Below are 22847 nucleotides of genomic sequence, written 5' to 3' on the forward strand. Positions count from 1 at the left end.
GCTTAAAGCTATGCAGGCCAGATAAATCAAGTTGAAAAAGAATGTTGTAATAGTTTAACATAAAGCAAAGAATTAAAATTAGATGCTAAGCCAGGAATAAAACATGTGAGAGGTATGGCCTGCTTGTGATGTCTGGGCAGTAAGGACAAATAGTAATTTAACTCATAAACTGAACTGCATCTCTGAGTCACCACACCTCCTTACTTTTGAATATGAAACTGCAATCCCAATATGTTTTGGTGGCATCTCACAAGTTCCCAAACAGACAGTATTCTAGACTGCATTAATGTGATTGCCAAAGAAAGTGCTACAAAGATTTGCAGAAGAGGGATGGCATGAGAGAACAGCTGAGTTCTTGAGTTTGGTCTGGCTCACCTGAGAAGCTGTTGCTCTTTGTTAAGCCATGACGTAAGAAGGTTTCTCAAATGGGTGTTTGAGTCCACCTGGCTGAGACCCCTGCCTTGGAAATACAGTGACAACCCAACCAGGATGAACAACCTGCAATTGTCTGGAACTGTGGGAAGGTCACTACATGTATCAGAATGACTTGCTATTGTTCTACTCCTTTACTTAGCTCTTTTAATGCAACTAAATGCATTAAATCATGTGCCCAGGAACAACTGATAATGTTGCTTTAAAAATATAAAACAGTGATATTGAAAAGGACTTAGAGGTCCCATCTTTGTTCTGTTGCTGCAGTGGCAAATTGTTGTTGGATGGATGGGCAGGAGACTTTTGGTTAGGGGAAGGGACTAGAAAACTCTTCCAATTCCAGCATTAGTAAGGTCATTGCTGAAACAGTGTCTCCATGATCCAGTGTCCAGCTTTACAGGGATTTCATGCTCTGTGTCCTATGCTTCAGAAATCATGTTCACTTATGAAGAATTGCTAGAAGGCTAATCTGAATTCTGGGAAATTTACCTCCCATGTGACAGGGCAGAAGTCTGATCTACAGTTTATCCAACGTTCTTTAAGAAGAAGGAAAAAAATGATATAAAAAAATTAGTGGAAGCTGAATCTTGAGAAATTCATACAGGAATTGGGTGCAGCATCTTAACTCAGGCCTCCCAATATGAATGTATGCTGTCCTGGTACTTTGTGCTGGTTAGACCTTCCCACCACCCCCTTATGCTGGCACTGCTTCTCAAACAGCGGCACACTGATCTGGAACAGGGAATGTAACATAGCAAATTCCCCCAAAAGATGAGTTTTCTACTGGGATCTGTCCCAGCACTGATTTACAGAATGGCATCAGCAGTGCTTATGTCAGCATGAAGGAGGGAAGGACAGGGAAGAACACATTCATTCTGGTGACTCACTGTACTTCTGTCATGTTAAAGTGTGTCTAAACTATACTCTAAAGGCAATAAACCACCATATCAAAGTGCCAAGGAACACAATGGGCTCTGTGACACGACACAAATACTTGAAAAATCTGGGCTCCATCCTTAGATTTCTGTAGAGTGAATAATGGTGGCTTTGGTTTAGAAATGCCTGCTAGGGTTATCTGGAAGAGCAGTCTAGGGAATATCATGCTCCACTCTCTGTTCTGAATTTGTGCATCCTTCTGCTCTCCTATGGCTTTAAATCCATTCAGTCTGAAATGTGATGATAGTCAAATGTTTTCCATAATGGAAAACTGTATCCATGTGGGAGCATCAGGGGAACTTTCATAACTATCCAAACTACTAGAGCAGGACGTTTCCAAAATGTTGCCTTTTGCTAGTAAAATAGGTATGACTCAATGTTATATAATGCTTGCTAGCGTATAAAGTCAGTAATGAGAAAGCAGTCCTGTGCACACATAAAATAACTTTTAGAGGGCAAATGTAATTTCAGAAGAATTCCACTGAAAAAGCAAGATTCTGATTCCACTGAAAAAGGTGATTCTACCCCTCTGCTCCGCTCTGGTGAGACCCCACCTGCAGTACAGTATCCAGCTCTGGGGTCCCCAGCACAGGAAGGACATGGACCTGTTGGAGCGGGTCCAGAGGAGGGACACAAAAATGATCCGAGGGCTGGAGCACCTCTCCTACAAGGACAGGCTGAGAGAGTTGGGGTTGTTCAGCCTGGAGAAGAGAAGGCTGCAGGGAGACCTTATTGCAGCATTTCAATACTTAAAGGGGGACTATAGGAAAGATGGGGGCGACCTCTTTTGCAAGGCCTGTTGTGACAGGACAAGGGGTGATGGTTTTAAACTAAAGGAGGGTAGATTTAGACTGGGTATAATGAAAAATATTTTTAAAATCTGGGTGGTGAAATGCTGGCCCAGGTTGACCAGAGAGGTTGTGGAGATCCCATCGCTGGAAACCTTCAATGTCAGGTTGGATGGGGTCTGAGCAACCTGCTCCAGTAGAAGATGTCCCTGCTCACTGCAGGGCGGTTGGACTAGATGTCCTCTAAAAGTCCCTTCCAATCTAAACCATTCTCTGATTTTATGAATCTATGAGTAGGGCAAAAGAGTGATTTTTTTCAGAGAACTCTGGCCACATCAAGGTGGGTATTGCGGAGGGGAGCCAAGCTCTGCTCCTGTTTACATGTTGTACGTATAGCATCACTCCCTGACGTCAATTCAGTCACATTGTCTTCATACTGACATCAGAAAAAAATCTGACTCAGTAACGTGTTTGAACTGGGGATGACACAATCAGTAGAGCTGAGATCTAACTGACCCATTAAAACATTCTCAAATATTGAGTATAAAGTGAAAAAATCTAGCAATCAGGTAATGAGAGGGATCTATTCTTATGCAGAAGTAAATCGTGCTTTATGGATTCATATCTGTGTATCTGTTCAGTAGGTGGTTCCAAGAGAAAACCTCTTTGATTGCATATTCCACTTTTCTGCCTTTACTTTCAATGTATTTGCAACTCAGGAACCCAGGAGGTAATTTCTTTTCTGTACTGCACAAGCAAGCTCCATCCCTTTCCCCTAGGCTGTAGAAAAGCAGGACACAAAGATGGACTCCACTCCAAAGATTTTTTACCCTCAGTGTAAAATAAAGACACAGTGAGTTGACACAACAAACACAGAGCTAGTGGAATAGTGAGATCCTTTCCCAGTCAGAGTCATGAGCAAAAGTTGCAGACTAGTGGCACAATTATCTAATTTAGGTATAGCATGTATGTCATAAATAGCACCTTCCACCCCCAGAGAGGCCTCACAGCACAGCAGAATAACACTTCCTGGGATGAGGGAAAAACGGGCAAATTCTTGATTGATTCATAGACCTCTAGAGCCAGACATGGTGGCTCATTGGAAGTGTGAAGAGGACAACCCAGAGGTAACCGGATCCCAGTCACGACTTGAAACAGATGGCAACACTATGAAACAGCCAAATGTCTTGGCTGTCCCCTACAATGTGCAGCAATGTGCCTGGAGACACTGCCTGGGTGTTTCCTTGCAGTTCTTTCTCCTTTCAGCCTGCAGCAGGAAAACTCAGTCTTGGATGGAAGGCAATACAACAGAGAAGAGATTCAGGAAAGCTTTTAGAAGTGACGACCTGGAGCAGCAGACTAAGATTTTTTTATCTTCATTATTACTTATTATTAGATTCCCTTTGCAAGCACCCTTACGTTGTCAGTGATTGCCATATGGATTTTGTGGAGAATTCTAAGAAACGACAATGCAGTCTTCAACAAACTAGCGGCGGGGAAATATAAGAACCAGAAGCACAGAACTGAGAAGGTCGCCAGAGTCCTCACTCTGACTGCCATTCGTGCTTGCTGTAAACTTTTCCCTGCCTCTTCAAATTGTGAAGACTGGAAGTTTTAAAAGCCCCAGCCAAAGTCTCCACCTAGCTGTTCATTCAAGTCTGGAGGAGCCGGATTTCAGGCCTACTAATGATGAACCAAAGACTCTGCACTAATCTCTGTCCATGCACTTCTCTGGGGTGAATCTCAGGGAGCAGGATCCCATGCTAGAGTCTGTGGTCCCACTTATACTGACCAACTTGGAGTTTAAGCAGCAGTAGGGTTCTTTCCAGAAGAGCTCACCGATTAGCAGCAGTCGGGAAAACACTGTTATTCTAAACTGCGATTTCTAGTTGTCAGCGTGGGGCTGGAAGATCATAAATGCTGGCTCTGACTTCTCCTGCTCATGTAACCTGGGCACATTAAACTCTTGGAAAACAGCCTTACAACTTCAGAAATGAGCTGGCACCGTGCTTGCCTTTGGGATCAATGTGGTAATGCTCTCAGGTCGTTTGTACCAACAGGTTGCCTTAATTTTCAGAAACATTCAGAGACATGATTTTAAACATAATTGTTTCCTCTGAATATTCACTGAGGCCCTAGGGGTGACATGCTTTCAGGCAATTGCAGCAGAAGCGTCAATAAAAGGCACAGTGCTGGAAAATCATTAGCAAAGAGTACTTTTAACTTTGTTCCTTGAGTACATAGGGTTCTACCCTGGGCAGGCTGGTGACACTTCTTGTGGCTCCAGAAATTTATTGTAGCAGCAGAAGTTGAAATTGGTTCAGTTAAAATAAAGGATGTGTGGAGCCTCCAGCTAAACCCAGAAGCAAAACCTAAAGATGAGCTGTTAGAAGTATAAAACACATAATGCATTTTTCTTCCTCATACTTCTTTTCTTGCTAATTCCTGCTGGAAATAGGAACAGAAGCTCTGAAAGGTCTTTTGAGTGTTTCTGGCCCAGTAATGAACAGAGAGCAGCATGTTTCACCTTGTGAAAACATCAGCCAGGTTTTCAGAGCAAGAAAGATCCAAAAAGTCCATTAAAGTTGAGATGAGCAAAGAGCACATGTCTTGGTGTGACCAAGACTTTTTATTTGGCTTTGTAGTCAAAGGGAATCTATCAGCAGGGCTTCAGTGAATTTCTGAAGCAATCTTCTTTCTTAGGCCTCCTGCAGCTACACCTGTCCAACTGCTGACAGACACCTGAATGGGGATTTATTCTAATAGTACTACGTTGTGTGTTAGAGGTGAGTCAAATGCACAGCGAGAGGTATGTCGGCTTAGACTGGAGGCACTAAAAACTCCTCAGAAGCAAACCCCAAAATGTCCTAGGTGAAATTCACTTGGGTTGTGTAAGCTACATACTCTCTGCAATCCTGACTTCAGGTGACTTGGCTGACTTGTTTCGTTGGTGTTTGCTTTATCCAGGGTCCACATTTTAAGATGTAGGTGCAGACTTAGCATGAGAGTGGGGGAGAAAAAATGTGGGAAAGTAGTTGCTTGATTACAGATCACATAGTGGAGAACGAAGTGTGGAGTTCCCGTTGTTAATTTGCTGCAAAATGAAAGTTGGGGGGGAGCTTTTCCCCCTATATTTCCATTTCCACTTTGTGCACTGAGATAAGGAAAGGAAGATCACTTACCAATTACTGACAAGGGCAAAATAGACTTGAAACAGGGATTTTTTTCCCCCCAATTAAAATAGATTCTGAGAGTGAGAAAAAAAGACAAAAAAATTAAAACAACACATTCTCCCCATCCAAGGGTCTTTCCCATGCCTAGCTTCTCCCCTTCCCTCCCGACCCCTCTCCCCACCCCGAGGGGCGCAGGGGTGGGCTCGGGGGCTGCGGTCAGCCCATCCCAGCCCCTCTCGGCCGCCCCTCCCTCCTCACACCCCTCCCTGCTCCCGCGCGGGCCCTTCCCCGGGCCGCAGCCCTTCAGGGACCCCCTGCTCCCGCCTGGGCTCTCCACGGCCGCAGCCCCCGCAGGAAACATCCCCCGGCTGCGGCGTGGGGCCCTCCCCGGGCTGCAGGCGGGGTCTCTGCTCCGGCGGGGCCTCTGCAGGGCTGCGGGGGGTCCCTGCTCCGGGCCTGCACCGCCTCCTGCCCTCCTCCTCCCCCTCCTCCGACCTGGGGGTGCCTCTGCTGCTGCTCCCTCCTCGGCTTCCTCCTCCTGTGCCATGTTTTGCCTTTGGCCCTTTCTGAAGCCCGTTTCCCCCCGGTGCCCCCAGCTCGGCTGAGGGGCCCAGCTGTGCCCTGCCGTGGGGCCGCTGGAGCCGGCCGGGACCGGCTGTGCCCGGCACGGGGCAGCCCCGGCCTCTCCTCACAGAGACCTCCCCTGCAGCCCCCACTGCCAGTGCCTGGGCACGGACACCCCGTACACCCATCACATTCCGGAGTTGTCCCAAGATCCTGGCAGGAATAGCAGGGAGCATGCTCTGGATTTACTGTCTTTCCAGAGGCCACTTTTCATCTGTGAGACTATTTTGCCGTCTATGAAAAGTCCCAGTGGCCACACCAATGGCAAGCTGGATGCACAGAGAGAAGCACTGCCACTCTTCTGCAGACAGGGAATCCAGGGATAGTTGCCGATCTAGTCATACAACCAGGAGAGCAATGACTATATCCAGAGGCAGCAGGATGTAAAGCCATCGGTAATAACCTCTTAGTCCCAGCAATCCAAGACTGCTGTATTAGGAACAGAGGTACGGAAGATTTTTTTGTTTTTCCTCTTGAAAGTAAGCACCCTTTTTCATGTCTGTAATTCAATTAATGTTTTTCCATCACCGGGTTTTCTCTGTTCATCATTTTCTCATTTTAGAGATCTGTCAGTGAAAGGTAATGAAAATGTAAGCAAGCCAGTGTTGTGTGGGTGGGAAGTAAACTTTGGTGTTAAGTCAAAAATCACAGTTTGAGGTCTGGGTGCACTTCCAGTGGTAATTCACTTGGTAAATCAACCAGCTTATCCTATCATCAAGCTGTCATTTCTAAGCAGTGCTGCACCAGGTTCCTGCCAGAGACTATTAAGCAAGACATTATTATTTCAGCCCCATTAGCTAACTGGATACACCTCTCTACCCAAGTAAAGGCGCTAATCAGCTTTGCCTTGAAGTAGTATATTCAGTCTTTTTCTTCTGAGATATGGCTTCCTACACCATTACTAAATATGAACTCGAACTGTGGGGCAAAGAACAGGGCGTTTGGGGTGAAATAACCTGATCCCTTCTTCATCTGGCTGTGGTGGCAAGTAGCGAATCATAGTCATAGAATCATTAAGGTTGGAAAAGACCTCCAATATCATCAAGTCCAACCACCAACCCCACACTACTATGTCTCCTAAACCATGCCTGAAGTGCCACGTCTACATGTTTTTTTAACACCTCCAGGGATGGTGACTCCACCACCTCTCTGGGTAGCCTGTTCTAGCGCCTGACCACTCTTTCAGTAAAGACATTTTTCCTAATATCCAATCTAAACCTCCCCAATGCAGCTTGAACCCATTTCCTCTTGTTCTATTGCTAGTGACCTGAGAGAAGAGACCAACCCCCTCCTCACTACAACCTCCTTTCAGGGAGTTGTAGAGAGTGATGAGGTCTCCCGTCAGACTCCTCCAGGCTAAACAACCCCAGCTCCCTCAGCCACTCCTCATAAGACTTGTGGTCTAGACCCTTCAGCAGCTTCTTTGCCCTTCTCTGGACACACTCCAGCGCCTCAATGTCCCTCTCTAGTGAGGGGCCCAAAACTGAACACAGTATTCGAGGTGTGGCCTCACCAGTGCCGAGCACAGGGGCACTATCACCTCCCTGCTCCTGCTGGCCACACTATTCCTGATACAAGCCAGGATGCTGTTGGCCTTCCTGGCCACCTGGGCACACTGCTGGCTTATGTTCATCTGGCTTGTGAAGACAAGTTTGGGACCAGGAGCTACAGATTCTTTCAGAAAAAGAATAAAAAACCAGTCCTAGTTTCCCAGCTGAACATGGTGGTCGGTTCATTCCACCTCCTCCACTTCCTTCTTCCTCCTTCAGTTACCTTTGAAAACTGAACACATGCTGTGAAGTCACTTAGGTACCTTTGATGATTTCTCCCCTGGTCTTAGTTATCACAGGATCAGACTTGGAATTTCACTCCCATTTTGTCAGAGGTAGCCAAACCTGCTGGGCTTCAGGACCCAGAAGCTTTCCTCCTCTCTCAGCCTGATATCTGCTAGGCTGCTGCGGTTCTGTGTTCCCAGGTCCAGCCTGGGGTGAGGCTGAGCATGTGTTCCCAGTAGACACACACACACACTCTACAGGCTCCATATGTGCCCAGACACACAGACCAACGCAGACAGATTACTGTGGTTTTTTTATAATTGACATCCAGATGAACAAACCCAGCACTCACAGAAACATGAACAAACATGGCTCAATCCTCTCTGCCCCTCTGGCTGATCAGGATTGAAGGCTGCTATTGGAATACACACACACAATGTGGATCTCTCCAGCAGCAGACCTGGGACTCCCAGTCTGCCCAATACCCAGCCCCTGGACCGTGGTCTCCTCCAGTTGCTGGCACCCAGACCTCATCCCAGTTGCCAGCCAGCCCACCCTGCAGCTCACTAGCATTGACAAATGCACACAGAATACAGAAGGTAGTCGGAAATAGGATTTCATGAGGATATAGGATAGACTGTAGTGATCAAGCACTGGCTATCCAGTACTCACCAGTAACATGGAAACACATGTCCAGCTCCTTTTCCCTTTATTTCCCTGCTCTTGTTTCTCCCCAGTTCACCTCAATATCTCCTTTGGTTCTTCCTCTAAACATCCCATATTACATTTTGCACATTTCTATAATCCCCTTAAAACCTTCCACCCTAAATTTTACACAATCCCAAAATGCTTTTCCCGTGGTAAGTCCTGTACCCTTTTAGGCAACAAACTGTTCAGGTGGCATGACTTTCTGGTGAGGGAGTGTCTTTGGTTGGCTCCTCCTGGTGGGTTCCACACCAGGACAGGCTTCTAGTCCTTCTCCTCTGAAGGTCTGAGGAGCAGCTGGTTCAGCGCTCTGGTTTTCATTGGTTAGGTTTTCACCATGCAGATAGATGGTGAATCAGTGCTTAACGTTTTGCACTTTATCCCCCTCATCACAGACATTTTCATCTCTGTCAGCATTTAATGCCTGTCTAATGGCCGACTTTTAAGGGGTCTCTGCATAGTTTCCCTGCCGCCTTTTCCAAGCTGCTTATTCTTCACAAAGATTGAAGAAAAATATGGATTTTTTCAAACATCAGCAAGCGGCTGTCCTGCGGTCCTAGAAAGAGTTATTGCAGCAGCACTCCAGCAGATGGCTGGCTTCTGTCATGAATAAAACTCTCCCAAGGAAAGCACATTGTGCAGCAGCACATTTGCAGGAAAGAGCAGAGATTTATTTCCTTCGGCTATTGATTAATACAGCAGCTCTCTTTCCACTTTGGATTCCTTAATGAAACTTGAAATAAAAACAACCCTGTGCAGTTCAAGGAAGACAAATATGACAAAGCAAAGTAAATTGCTGACATGGAAAGATTCACTATCCTCTAAAGAAAAGCCACCAAAATCTGTTCCTGGTTCAACTCTCCTTTTTAAAAACTGGTACTTCTGAAGTATTTTAACACTTTTATTTTGGATGGATTCTCTTTGGGTCAAGCTAAAGTAAGTGCAGTTCCCCTTCCCTAGAACACAAGGGAAAAGGCTGAGTGTATTTAAGCAAACAGATTTGATTTGTCCCAGTAGGAGAGGGAAAGATGAAACAAAAAAGGCCAGGTGAGATGATCCTGTAGTTCCTGAGCATTCAGATCTGTGAGTTAAAGTGAATGTGCTCAACAGCAAAGCAAGCAAATCTTTGAAAACTGGGAGCTGTTGGACTCAGGTTGCTTCTGACAGAAATGTGCCCTGAAGCCATCCAGCTTTCAGTCTCACCACATGCAGAAGCAGGAAAATCCCTACTCTTCCCAGCTATTGAAGTAAAACGGGGGTGGGGGGGAAGGGCCCGAGTCGAAGTGTCACAAAGGACATACATGGAAGTTTATCCAGAACTGATGCGCTGGTACCATCACTGCATTCTCTGCAATAGCTAAGCTGACAGATAATTTGATGTTTGCCACTGCATTCAGTAAAGGGATGCAGTTATAGCCAGGGAGCTACAGCTGTGGGATGAATACTGTAGCACAGTGAATCACAGAAAACAGGGCTTAAGGCAATTCCAGAGACTCTCATCTAGTCCATATTCCTGCACCACACAAATCTGTCCTAGTAGCGCTTTGTCAAATTCTAAAAAAAAAAAAAAAGCCCAACCAACCCAAATCCTCAAACTTTCCAAGAATAAAGATTTCATGCCTATTTCAGTGACTTTGTGAGTACTGTTTGTTTTTCTCTGACAATTTATCTCCCTAAAGACAACTGAAGTTCATTGCTTAATGCAATACCCAGATGGTTATGCAGAAAAATCTACTACCTTTCTCCTTTCAGCAACCCTCTACATATTTCAGGTTTTCTGTCATGCCCGCCCTCAATTTCCTCTTTGCTAGGCTAAACAATCCATTCCTTTTAATCTGTTTCCTTAGGTCATGTTTTCCTGAGTTCTGAGCATTCATCCAGCTCTCTGAATACTGTCCAGTCCAGCCACTTCACTCTTGCAATGTAGGGCCTGAAAGAGAATGTGGCAGTGAGTGCTGTAAAAAGCTAGTGTTTAAGAGTATTGGATAAGCATCTTCTGGTCTGCAAATGAAAGCACATGTTCTGCCATCTGGCTGTTGTCGATGCAACATGTGCCTTTCTTTTTTGTTATTGTAATGCCCTCTCCAGGTGAAGAGGTGAAGGGATTAAACATATTTGCCTGTATTCCAAATAACTGTATGGGAATTTATATTTGGAAAATGAATGAACCCATAAAAGTACTTTGAAAAAAATAACTTGAAATGTATTTCAAAGGTCCTCTTTCACGTCCCATCTGCATCACAGGAACAAACAGAGCCACAGGTCATCCATATGGCAGGATTTTCTGTCTGACAGTTGTCATCTTTGATATTTAAAGAAGGTACCACTAACCTCATAGGTGATCTCTGTGGGATGCTGTGGGCATGGGAAAGTGTTTTAATTCTGTGACAGAGAGATTGGCTAATACTTTTAAGTCTGATAGTTTATGTCCCCTTTTAAAAGCATGGTATAATCCTCATTCATGAAGATTGTTCAGGTTCTCAGACTGCTAAATTGTTAGGTCCAGCAACCTGTGACATCCCGTTAAATCAATCTATTTACCTTTTTTAAGAAGTAAAGGATTAGTAGGTACAGGGGAAGTGATATAATGGTACTTCATGACTTCTGCTGGCTTTCGGTAAGGTCCGATGTGACATTTTTAGATATACACAATGAGCAAAAGATGATGCATGAATGACAGATTGGAAAATCACTCCCAAAAGTATTCAGCTAGTTTGAGTAGAGATGTTGAGTAGGATCCTAGCAGTCTGTACTGAATCTACAGTTACTGAGTTATCTTCATTAAAGACTTGGAAGAGGGAAGAAAGAGAATTTTATTCAATAAATGTACAGCTAACATGGAAAAAAAGTTGAGATTAAATTATTTCTCTTTATTCGTGTTTATTTTTGAATGGATGAGTATTTGTGGTTACTGACATAGACTTCAATATGCAGGCTAACTGGAGAGGTATAAGCAAAAAGCAACAAGTCTGGCAAAACCTTTTGAGAATATGAAATAATCTGATTTTTTTAGGCTAGAAAAGAGAGTGCTGAGGGGGAATCCAATAGCACTGTTCAACTGTCTAATCAGATAGTTTATTTCTTGTAAAGAAGGAATGAACTTTTCCCAGTTCATTCTGCAGAGGTGTTATGCATCTTCGTTCATAGCAAAGGACATTTAGGAAAACCTTTCTAACTTAAATAACTGTGAAGTATTAGGAAAATAATAGTAATTTCTGAGGTCAGTCGTCACTGCAGAGGTTTGGTGGCCTACATGGCAGACCCTGCCCATGAGGCACTTGTATCTAGTTCACAGTCTTCCTCCTGTCGAAGACTGGAAGAGCTGTTAAGAGGAGTAAATGCCATGTGAGCAGGTTAAAGCCATTTCTTGAGCCAGAATAACTGTCTGGGAGCGTCGCTCACAATGCAGCTATACTGTCTCACCAGAGAGCTTCCAAAACTGGGAGTCACCTGTGAAGGTACCTGCAGCCAGGTGACACTGGTATGGAATTGTCTAGAGAGACCATTCTAGAGGAGCCGTACCTTTCTATATAATAATTAGTTCAGAAATAAATCACTTGCAGGGCTAAAAGTTCACATTTTTCCTTATCTGTGTCAGCCAGTTCACTGTCTGGACAAGCCATCAGGTGCCAGTCTGTGCTGTCTTGTTATCCAAATTTCTGCTAAATGAAGAATCTTATGGAGCTGCTTATTTGCCTCAAAACATGACTACATTAAATCACAGGTAGTCTCACAAGTGACTTAAAACTGTAACTTTCAGTGGAGTTGAGCAGAAGCTTTGTTTGAGTTGCATGTATTTTAGTTATTCATTTATATGGGGTAATTTATTGCTGCCTGATGAAATACATGGAAATGGACAGTGAATGTAGAGAAGGTTCAAAACATTTAAGTCTTTTTGGTCTCAGTGTCCTGACAACATGCATATTTTTGTACAGCGAGGTGAATTCTGTACACACTTATTGGTGACACTCATGGAATAAAGCTCTCTGATAACCCCATGTGGCATTACCACTCCTCTGAGTTTTTAAATGGCACTGCAGACCTCTTCTAAGACTGTATTAGAGAGAGTATAACTGTGCTGCTGTGCTCACTGCTCATATTTTGCTCAGTTTGTGATGGGAGTGAGATGTCCTACAGTCATCACAAGCTGTAACACCTGACTAGGATTTTCAGTTTAGGAGAGGAGCGCTCAGCATTGACAGAAGCAGGGGAAATGTTTTCTCAGGCTCTCTTTGAGACCATGAGTTAGATCTGACAGGGGGACATTTATGAAACTGTGTTGAACACTTCGCTAAAATTACTTTTTGCTCCGTTGAAATATTTCATCACTAGTGAGAAAGCTATAAAAGGACCACGAAGAATCTGTTGTGATGGGGCTTTTCACCAGACCCACATAACTGTCGTCCCAGTAAGAGGAACATAGCAAGCTGAAAAGACTAGACAGAGATTAATGTCCCATCTGATGAAACAGGAGTAATTCCTTAACTGCTCTGGCATTTGGGAGGGCAAAGAGATGGTAGAGATCAAATCCACCTTCCCATTTCTTATCTGCACTTACCGATCATGACCGATTGCTGTGTCTGATGCTTACCGCATTTGTTGCTATCAGAAAAGGGTCCAGCCTTGCCCAAGCTAGACAGTGCCTTCCTTCATGCGTGTCATAACGGAATATCCTGGGAAACCTATACCTGTCGGTCAGACGTTTATTCAGTGCATAAGGTAGTTATGAGGACTTGATAAAAATATGTTTTGTGAGGAATCTAAAAAAAGATCAGATTGCTTCTTGTGCAACAGCACAAGAGCATGTTGCAATTATGAGGAAAAGAATAGAGAGAAAGCAGTAAGCATTAAGTCACCATATAAATCCTGGTATGGCCAAGTCATGACTACTGATTCTGGCCTCCCAAACAATTCCCTATCTTAATATGGATAAACTGGAATTTGAAAAGGTACAAAGAAGACTGGCAGGGATAGGTAGATGTTTGAGCAGGTATTCGTATGAAGATCAAGCAAATGAACTACAGTTCTTCATCCTGCAAGAAAAGAAGAATGAAGAATGAAGAAGAATATGATAGAGGCTTATTAAATTGTGGGTGATATGGAGATGTTGACCAAGGAATGATTGCACTCCAGTCTAGTAAAGGTACTAAGGGTCATCAAATAAAATGAGTAGATGCCAAATGCACAGAAGGAGTTATTTGCTTGTACAATGTGGTAAAGTTTTGAAACTTTCTACAAGATAGGTTTGCATAGGGTTCAGATAGGAATTGTAAATTTCATGAAGGAGAAATCCACCGAACATTTTTAGATACCACCCTCTCATCTAGAAACAAAGTAAACTACAAATTACTGGAGCAAGGGAGATTTTTCTGGGAAAGCTTGACTGTAGATTTGCCCTGTTTTTCTCTAGCATGTCTCATTGGCTATTAGTGGAATCAAGATAGGGGCTACATGCAACTTTGGGCTGACTCGGTACAGCTCTTCTTATGTTCTTGTAATTTCTAAGACACATATGTTGTCCCACTGTCTTCAGAACTCGTCCGGTGAAATAATTCTTCTGGTTTGCCACTCTACTAAGTCACCCTGACATCTTGCCCTAAGCTGCCTGGTGTGCACTCTGTGAAATTCAAGCTTCTTCAGTGTTTCGTCAGAAGTCTCACAATGTTTTCTCCTCCCAAATTTCCCATCTGTTCAAATTCTACATTATGTCTGAAGACCAAACTTGCAGCTCCTTGCATCCAGCAGCAGAGTCTGGATCACCCAGCGGTGTGCTGTATTATGTGCACAGAATAATACCCAAAGTTGCTCTCCTCCCCACTTTCACCTCAACTCATCCCACCTGTCTGATAGGACAACCCTTTTCTTCAGACCTCTCCTCTCTCAAAATTTCTCCTTTTTCTTTTTTTCTCATGCCTTTTCTCAAATGATATGTCAGATAGTGTGTTAATACTTCTTTAACAGGACCAAAAGGAAATACAATCAGCTCTTCAGCAGGAAAATGTACTTTATATTCATAGGGTTTTTTCCACCACCTTGCTCGGTCTGTAAATATGTAGCAGCTGGGTGCATTTTTTGTCTGTTGTCATTGCTGACACTGATTTTTCTTTGTATGATGAAGTCTAACGGAAAGAAAAAGGCTGTGTCTAGTAAATATACTGTACATGAGTTATGGATATCCATGTAATAAATTCATATATTCTCTCCCTTTGACCACCTCACCAGCTCGATACCCTCTAACCTTTCTTCCCAGACTAATTGTAATATTTCAAACTTAGAGAAAACATTAAGCAGTTACCATTTAAAATAAATTTTTCTATATGAGAATATCATCTTCATCTCTCAAACTTATTCCTTAAAAATTTCCTTCTATATTTGTCTTGGCTTGAGGCCATGAATAAGCCATATTCAGCCTGGGTCATTATTTTTGTCTTCTGTATATAAAAATCTACAGAACTTCATTTTCTCAAAGTCATGGGAGAAGAAATTTGACTTTATCTTTGGTTAAAATGAGGTTTTTGCCTCCCAATGAGATACAAAATGTGACTTATAGACCCAGAAGGTACAAGGATATGAAATTATTCACATTGGAAAGTTATTTCTGCATTGAGAATATTGTTTTGCATTGAAAATATATGGAGAAAAATGTTAGAGAACTATTTCTGGGCCTTTAAAATGGCTTCATAGAGAAGGACATTTGGGTGGTGTAAACATGGGAATCTATGGTGGATAAGATAAACAACATCAGCCTCCAACCATTTCACATACCAGGCAACAGGCCAATATAGTGGAAAAAAGAAATGTATGATTAGCACTTGCTGAGGATGCTCAGCTCCTTTGTATATGAGTAATAGCCTCATCTCAAATGTGCATTGTGAAAAGTTTTACACCCATGGTACCACTCACCCTCGTGTATTTCCTTCGTGAATGACATGTACACTCTTACATCTGATTCACTGCTTTTGCGCTGCTGGTAAGTTCAGTCGTAAGTTCTCCAGCACGGTTCTAGAATAAAGCAAGGATGCTCAGCACGTGAACAAGTTTTACTGTTGCAGGGTGTATCAACCAGCACAAGCTGGAGATGAAACCATTTCAGGTCGACTGTGTGTAAAAACGCAGCACAAATATGTGACCCTTATTTCAGCACAAATAAGGGTCACAGTGCTAAGACACCAGAATAAATTTATTTTCTTATAGGTATTGTTGCAAGATCATGAGTGACTACAAGGGCATGAAGTCGGTTAATTGTCTCATTCAAAATATAGATTGTACTATTTTATATCTACATTGGTACCCTTAACTCTAGAGTCATAATCATATCTTATTCCGGCTCCTGTTATATTTGTCTCTATTCAAAGAATGACTGTGTGATTTCAAAACAACAGAAGTATTAAAGAAATAGAGAATGTATGCAAAAGTAAGACTACCTAGAAAGATGGTATAGAGCATGTACCTGTTGTCTCAATCTGCATTACATCTTCAAGAAGAGGTGGAAAGAAAACCCCTTTGCCCACGTTTAAAGGTGAACTACACACAGTAATGTGTTGGTGATACTTAACATACAGTTCTACTCTAGGCATATGTGACACCTCTGAGTTCCGTGAGCAGGGGTGTTCGCAAATGAATTAGGACTTTGGAATTCCGTATTTTTTGCTGATTGCAAGGATACTGAGATCTAACTGGAAGAGGGGAAGAGAGATGTCTCACTGTCTTAAAAGAGATGGAGATATTATATTTAGGTTTTACTTTCAGCCACCAAAGCCATGTCCACTGTGGCTGGCTCCACTGAAATGCCGGTGAAGAGGCACTGATGTTGATTTACCATATTACAAGGAAATGTGAGGTTGCAGTGCACTCCAGGCAAATCCTCAAAACGTTAATCAATAAAGAGAAAGAAAGAGAAAGATCAGAGATCACCTTGGCAAATTAGATCCTCACAAATCCATGCGCCCCGATGGGATGCACCTGTGAGTCCTGAGGGAGGTGGTGGATGTTCTTGCCAAGATATTCTCCATCATCTTTGAAAGGTCGTGGAGGACAGGAGAGGTGTCTGAGGACTGGAGGAAAGAAAATTTCACTCCAGTCTTCAAAAAGGGCAAGAAAGAGCACCTGGGAAACTATAGGCCAGTCAGCCACACCTCTGTCCCTGGAAAGGTGATGGAGCAGTTCATCCTGGAGGTCATCTCCAGGCATGTAGAGGACAAGAAGGTTATCAGAAACAGTCAACATGGATTCACCAAGGGAAGATCATGCTTGACCAACCTGATAACCTTCTGTGATGGCCTGACTGGCTGGGTCGACGTTGGGAGAGCAGTGGATGTTGTCTGTCTTGACTTCAGTAAGGCATCCTCACAGGCAAGCTAAGGAAGTGTGGGTTGGATGAGTGGACAGTGAGGCGGACAGAGAACTGGCTCAACAACAGAACTCAGAGGGTTGTGATCAATGGAGCAGAGTCTGTCTGGAGGCCTGTCACTAGTGGTGTTCCCCAGGGGTCTGTGCTGGGTCCAGTTCTGTTCAACATATTCATCGATGACCTGGACGAAGGGACAGAGCGTCCCCTCAGCAAGTTCGCTGATGATCCCAAGCTGGGAGGAGTGGCTGATACACCAGAAGGCTGTGCTGCCATCCAGCGAGACCTGGACAGGCTGGAGAGGTGGGGCAGGGGGAACCTCATGGAGTTCAACAAGAGCAAGTGCAAGGTTCCTCCCTGGGGAGGAACAACCCCCCGCACCAATACAGGCTGAGGGCTGAACTACTGGAAAGCAGCTCTGCTGAGAAGGACCTGGGAGTGCTGGTGGGCAGCAAGCTGACCCTGAGCCAGCAACATGCCCTTGTGGCCAAGAAGGCCAATGGTGTCCTGGTCTGCATTGAAAGGAGTGTGGCCAGCAGGTCGAGAGGGGTTATCCTCCCCCTCTGCTCTGCCCTAGTGAGACCAAATTTGGAGTTCTGTGTCCAGTTTTGGGCTCCCCAGTTTAAGAAGGACAGGGAACTGCTTGAGCAAGTCCAGCAGAGAGCTACCAAGATGATGAGGGGACTGAAGCATCTCCCTTATGAGGAAAGGCTGAGAGACTTGGGTTTGTTCATCCTGGAGAAGAGAAGCCTGAGGGGAGATGTCATCAATACCTATAAATATCTAAACGGTGGGTGTCAGGATGATGGGACTGGGCTCAATAGTGCCCAACGACAGGCCAAGGGTCAGTGGGCACAAGCTGGAACACAGGAAGTTCCACCTAAACATGAGAAAGAACTCCTTCCCTGTGCGGGTGCCAGAGCAGGGGCACAGGCTGCCCAGGGAGGCTGTGGAGTCCCTTCCGTGGAGACATTCACACCCCGTCTGGACGCGGCCCTGAGCCCCCTGCTCTGGGTGTGCCTGCTCAAGCAGGGGGGTTGGATGAGATGATCTCAAGAGGTCCCTTCCAACGCCTACCGTTCTAGGATTTTGTGAAAACTGTTCAGTGCTGCTCCATTAGGCAAGCTCCACTTTGCAATTCATTGACCACCTGATCCACTGAGTCATAGTCATTTTCAGAAGCCTCTTCCACTGTGGCAGTATCATTAAAAGTGTCCCGATTTCAGGCAGGATGTGATTTATTACCTTGCTCCAGAACTCAGCAGCACAGAAGCTGATCACCTATAGCTGGAGAGAAGAAGCAGTATTTAAGTATAGAGCTGTACTGTCACCTTTGATCAGCTATCCGATTTACAGAAGCTACTAAATCTACCAGTAGTCTTAATTTGCAATAATTAAATCAGACATATGTAAATGATGTGATACTTGGAACTCTTTGATATTGGTAAAACTAACTAGAACTAAATTATATGTTTGGCTTTTGCATTGCTTTTGTAGACTGTTGTGGAGGGAGCCATGTGATTAATCACATTTGTTATATATATAGAACTTTGTTCCACTACGCATCCTGCTCATATGTCAGCCCGATGAGCTGCTTAAAACAGTTATGTTTTACAAAAATTATTTTTAAAAGGTTGGGCCATCATGAGGGAAGTTTTCTCCTTTTCTCTAGCATAGCATTTTCTGTCCTGAATTACACAGAGAAGACAAATGGGGTCTTATTAAATATTGCACTTGCGATATGGTCTACATACAGTATCTCCTAGCTCATCAAATTAAAGGCTACATTTTTATAAAGGTGATTTGTGAATGAAGAGTCAGAATTTGGTGACTGTGGAGATGGATGAACATTAATGAACATGAACATTAGAGAGACAGAGCAGCATGGTCTATCCTTAGATAAGTTAGAAGACAAGAAATACTTGGAATGTAACAGGAATAATGATTTGTGTGAGTTATCATTGTTCTTAAAACTGTTTTAGATTAAATGGTATTTAGATGTAGATGGGGTTACCGATACAGGAATTAATTATATATGGCTCAAGTAGTTAATTAAAGAATGGTCTTTCTAAAGACCAAGCAGCAAATGAGCAGTCTTTGCTCATGATGGTGTTTTTTTTTTTCTATTTTTGTTGCTACTTCTCTTTAGCCTTTAAGATTTTATTTCAAAAAGTACTGTAAGATTAGTAGAAATTTTACTTGTTGTTAGATTAACTTTACAAGTCTTTCCACTGAACTGTGAGGATTCCATAATTCATGACTTTGTAACTTTCAGTACTGGATGAAGCGCTGCATGCAGTGCTCTTCAAATGGAAATTATTTTTGAGTCAGGATTTGGGAATTAAAAATCCTGTAAATCACTAGTAACAACAATGTAAGATAACAACAAGTGAGACCAAAATAGCATAGTGTCACGATACACGTATCATATACAACCTATAACTAAACCGTGACGGAGCACACAATGCCTACTGCAACACAAGACAGCACATGTATCCTACTGCACAATTTCGTATTTTTCTTTCGTTGCTTTTAAGGGCTTTGGCTTAGAAAATTCTACACTGCAGGAAGGAAAAAAAAGAAAACATTTCCGTGCTAGAGAGACTTTTTTTTTAAGAGAGGCCATTTGAATCTGCTTCATGCCTTGAAATGTAAGCCATTTGGGACTATAGCATATAATGTGTACAAGAGAATATATATAAAAATTTAAAAGGCACAGGAGTGCTCCCCAGTGATGTTATTCCTTGTTTCCTAGGAATTTATGAGTTGCCAACACACAGCTACTGATCTGAGCCTTGCCAGCACCAGAATTTTCAGGTAATTTGTAAAAGAAACCTGTCAGAGCCCTGAGACACCATTAACCAGTCCGAAGAAAAAGCACTGCACAACTGCAGCAAAGTTACTGCAGAAAAAACCTGGCTGATGGTTATGGTCATATGGTTATATCTGTGATCAAACTAGTAGTTTCAGGCAGTGAAGGCACTGTGATTTGCAGACTGCGTAATTCCTGGGAGTGAACTATTGAGAAATACATCGCCACAAAACGTTTGGAAGTAATTTATATGGATTCAACTGTGGCTGGTCAAATTTCTGAAGAAGAAGGGACTGTGAGCTGTTCAAGCCACACACGTCTTGTGAGGAAATCCCTGCGCCACATTCACAGACTGAAAAGCTATTCTGGGGAAGCACTGTGGAATGATTACTGTTTCCTTCCACACCTGCTGAGGCATCCATTCCTAAGGATAAGATATCAGGCTACACAAACCTTCTCCCTGACCTGATACAACCATCTTTTATATTCTTAACCCCAGGGTGAAAATGGAATTCAAAGGCTCACAATCAGAAAATGTGGGAAAACTGAATTATGTATTCACGCATTGATGGATGTCGTAGCCCCGTGAGCTGCTGCTTCAGACCTGTTTCCAGTAGAAATCGTCACAAGACAGCATCTTGGATTCCTATCGACATATTCTTAAAAAAGTTTATGTTTCTCCCCAGATCACTGGAGACAAAATATCCGCAGAGGAATGAATTCCTTTCTGTTAATCACCTTGGTACAATGCAGAGGAGCAACAGCTTTAACAACTGAGCTTGCTTGAAGTATATTGACAGATGACTATTATACGCAGTAGCTGAAATACGAACCGCTGCAAAACATAAACACATAGTAGGCCACTGTTAAAGAAAGAGTGAAGATATTAGGTTTTCTCCACTGTAGGAAACACTTATCTTCGATACACCGCTTGGTTTAATCTCTTACAGCTGATCAAGCTGATGTGCTGTTGAAACAATCCCTTTCCCGTTAGTGTCAGCAAAGTCTTGGGAAGGTGAAGCTTCAGGGAGAAAACCACCAGCATCCCATAGACGTAACATTTTTACATTAGGTAAAGATAATATTTAATCAAATATTGGGTTGTAAAATCAACTGTCAGTATAGATCCTGTAGCACTCTATTATGGGAAAAAATTTGGTTTGCTGCTTTGGTCTAGAGTTGAGCAACCCACTATCCTCCTGTTCCGCTTGATGCAGTTTGTGAGTGCTGGAATGGGAACAATCTGAGACAGATGTTTCCTTTTCAGAGCTGTAGATGCATATGGAGAATTAGATACTGCATCTATTTTTTTGTAGACTAATGAAAGGCTGATTCTGATGGTAGAGCTGTGAATAAACCATGCTCCAGAAGCTGGCAGTGTTCAAGCAGGCTGTGGGTCCTCAAGAAATCTTTCACCTTCCTTCACTCCCTTACAGATCTTTGCTTTCTGAAAAAAAAATAATCTATGAACAGATTTTCTAATAACCTGTGCCTAAAATGCAATCCTGAAAAAAAACCTTAAACAGCCACACTATGAACACTTAACTTCAAGTCCCAATTCAGTAAATAACTACCTAAGTGCTTTGCTGAATCAGGTTCTCACTTGTATCGAGGTAATGATCCCTGCAGGAAACCTGAAAGAAAACAGCAAAGGTGGTGATCCTTCTTCATCAGCAAAGTCTTTCTATACCCACACAGAAGTTAAGGAATGTGTTCCTCCCAAGGAAGGGAGCAACTGGTAGATGAAATAGGCTTCTTACAGGATAACATTATTATACCTTGGCAGTGACAGGGAGGAGACTGGGGTGAGTGAAAATAACATCTGCCACTGGGAAGAAGGTTTACAGAAAGCACTAGAGAGCTGCCACCCCAGCCATCTTATAGACCAGAAATCCTCTCCACGCTTAATCGCACGTGCATGCACCACAGGCTTTGGTACCTGAAACAAACTGAAGTGACTCCAGTGTCAAAAGATTTTTAGCTGTATGAATAAACTGGAGAAAGGGGCAGCGTGTACCGGCGAGCTTTATTTTGCTGTAGGTTATTATGCAGGGATAAACCCCTTAGAGGTACACAGTGGCCCACTGACCTCCTGAGCGCTCCGGTGCCCTGGAGCACGTGGGGGGTAGTTTGTGAGCACGGTGTGATCTGCCCTGCGTAACTCTGCTTCTTCCCACAGCAATTTGAGGCAAAGCCCCAGAGATCCTGATCGCAGGGGGAGTGGGGCCTTCCTCCTGTGTCCTGATTTACAGCGAGCACTTGCCAGACACAGGCAGGCACGTGGTGAGAGAGGCCAAATCAAAAAAGAGCATCTACTTCAGATCAGTCTCCCATCTCCCAGCAACTGCGACAGTAATCCTGAAATAATGTACTGTAAAGATTGATATTATTTATTTACAATTTTATTGTAAAAAGTATTATGTTTAATAACATTTTTCCTGCCCAAACCATAGGAAATACGTGTGCCTATTTTAAAAATTGAAATTATAAACACACATGAACATATATATACGCACATATATGAAGCTAATACCTTTAATCCCCAATAGATCTTGAAATATGGGCAGGAATAACTGAATTTGGCCAATTATTTTTCTTTGAAAAGCTGAAAACTTTGTGGAGAGGTATCTGCAGTGTTCCTTCAGCTTGAGGGTGAGCTATTACAGAACGGAAATCAATTTCTGCACCTGTTGGTACCATGTAGCAGACAGACCAGATAAAGCTATAATCTGCCACGGAAGCTGTGTTGGCATTCACGGAGCTGAGCAGCCTCAAGCCTGCTACATAAGGCCTCAATCCTGCACTGGGAAATTTCAGCAGATGCGAGAACATTTCCATAACCTGGTCTAGATCCTGGCTGACAGACCTGCTCTAGAAACAACTGCATTTACAGCCGTGCTGAACACCTTCGTGGAAATGCAGGGTGACAACGATGGCCTGTGTATCCCCTGCGGCCCCCATTTGGGACCGGCAGTTTGGGACCGACTGGGCTACTTTGTGAGCCTACAGCCCGCTCTGATGGACATCCATCCCCGATGAAAGAGCGGGGACAGCTATCAAAACGCTGCTTAATGTGGAGAAGCTACTGTCTCTAATTCTCAGCAGTGTCTAATTTGCAACTCTGATGTGTGGCAGGGAGGAGACGGAGCGATGCGTCTGGAGGAGGGGTGAAGGGCTAGTGGCTCCAGCAGACAAGCCGGAGTTGAAATTCAGGCAGAAATATCCCAGCCGAGGACTTTTTATTTAGACACTGAG

At 43.5% G+C, this 22847-nt stretch overlaps 1 protein-coding gene across 2 annotated transcripts in view; it reads left to right on the forward strand.

Moving 5' to 3' along the window:
* The first annotated feature begins 5773 nt into the window (after positions 1-5773).
* Positions 5774-22847, forward strand: part of COL22A1 (collagen type XXII alpha 1 chain) — a 263312-nt gene continuing 246238 nt past the window's right edge. For both annotated transcript variants that reach the window (XM_064442038.1, XM_064442040.1), the window contains exon 1: positions 5774-6399. The gene's annotated coding sequence lies outside the window, so the exon portion shown is untranslated. The remainder of the gene's footprint in view (positions 6400-22847) is intronic.

This window comes from Phalacrocorax carbo, chromosome 2 (genome assembly GCF_963921805.1).
Source record: "Phalacrocorax carbo chromosome 2, bPhaCar2.1, whole genome shotgun sequence".
In the NCBI taxonomy this organism is placed as follows: Eukaryota; Metazoa; Chordata; class Aves; order Suliformes; family Phalacrocoracidae; genus Phalacrocorax; species Phalacrocorax carbo.